The sequence below is a fragment of the Orbicella faveolata genome, unplaced genomic scaffold (assembly GCF_042242905.1).
Source record: "Orbicella faveolata isolate gen_17 unplaced genomic scaffold, um_ofav_v1 contig_1, whole genome shotgun sequence".
Classification (NCBI taxonomy): Eukaryota; Metazoa; Cnidaria; class Anthozoa; order Scleractinia; family Merulinidae; genus Orbicella; species Orbicella faveolata.
Window position 1 is genome coordinate 990,817 of NW_028301536.1, and position 1,684 is coordinate 992,500.

A 1,684-nucleotide genomic window follows, 5' to 3' on the forward strand; every position below is an offset into this window, starting at 1 on the left:
AAAGGCCCTACCACTGTTTTTTTGTGGTGGCTTTAATGTGTGAGTAGTATTTGCCTCTGCTGCAACCGATTCTGCATTTGTTCCTGCTGCCTCTGCCTTTGCATCTGATTATGTTTCATTGCATTCTCCTTTATCATCAGCTGAGCTTTCCATTAAATGTTCATTTGGGGGGTGTTTACCTGGGGTAGTACCGGGACACCAAACACACAGTGGCGAAATTCAGAGTATGAATAGGGCCTTTATATAAATTTAACGAAAAAATTTCATCTGGGCTTTCCTATTACCAGGAAAATAACTAATGGAAATAATCATCACACCACCATAAATCAGTAGAAGTACTGCCCCAGGTGCAGTGTAAGCAGTGAAATCATTATAGCTCCAGTTTATTATGAACAGGAAAATGATACATACACAAAAATGTACATGTTTGAAAGGTTTGGCTACCAAAGACTGAAGTTAAAGTTTTCAAAACAGTCCCTACCCCCTTTTCTAGGACTTTACTACAATCAAACATGCATAATATTTTCATGATATAACTCAACCTACTCAGAATGCAATCAAGCTGATCCTAATGCTGGAAAGCAACTTTCTCTCTTTCAAGTGACCATGTTATCTGATGCAAGTCTTACTGACGGAGCAAGTGGCAAAATTGTACATTCGTTGCTTCTGGCAAAACTGTTTGGGAATTTCTTTTTTTGCCACCTAAACGGGTTGTGAATATTTATGTTCTCCTTTGATGTTCTATGTAAGTCTAAACTGATATTAAGTAAAGGCAAACTGTTGTCAGAGTGCTTCAGAGTTTACCATGGTTGGATTCAGTGATGTGGATACCTCCATTTTGTTTTTCGGTGTGCTAAAACAGCAAAGAGAGGCGATTTGGAGCGTTGTGTGAATACTGCTGTGAAGCAAGATGTGGAGGTTAAGGTGCTGAGGGAATTCTTCATGTAATGCTCTGTTGATTTTCAGAATGAGACAGCCACTAGTGATTCAAGTGACCACCCAAAGACAAACAGCAAAAACCAAAATATTGAACAAAATCAATATGTTATGTTATTTTCTACAGATGGCAATTATCCGTGTCATGCTGTTGTTCAAACAGTTTAAGGTAACCGCTTTGGACTCCTCCATTTACTTTAAAATTTGATAGGGTAGAGAGAAAAAAGTATCATAGCTTATAAGGAATCCAAAAATGTTTCCTTGGTTCATCCTTGTAAAGTCTTGTGTCAAAAACGCTGAAGATATTACTAATGTAACAAGTCTTTGTGACTCAGAAACAAGTTAGAATCATGCTTGACATGTCACTGTTTAAGAGAAAAATTAAAGCGCAGTACTTGGTGTGATCGATTGGGGGCATACTGCATGCCTTTTTGAAATCTAACACCAGAGAAAAACCAAAGAATGAAATGAATCCTCCACTCTTCCAGAAATTCTTAATCCGGATGACACAGTTGAGATACAGACACAATTTCAAGACTTAACGAATGAGATCTTCCTAGACTTCACTAGATTCTATTTTTGTAGATTCTAACATGATGAACATATGTAAAGTAATTTTCCAAGATCAAATGTCAATCAAGATGTCACATGTTTCGATTTCGTTGCTAAACAAAGAGCATGTTGTGTGAGAGTAACAAAGTCTTTGATACATCCCCCTTGATTGTCCTCGTCAAAGGATTCTAAATAA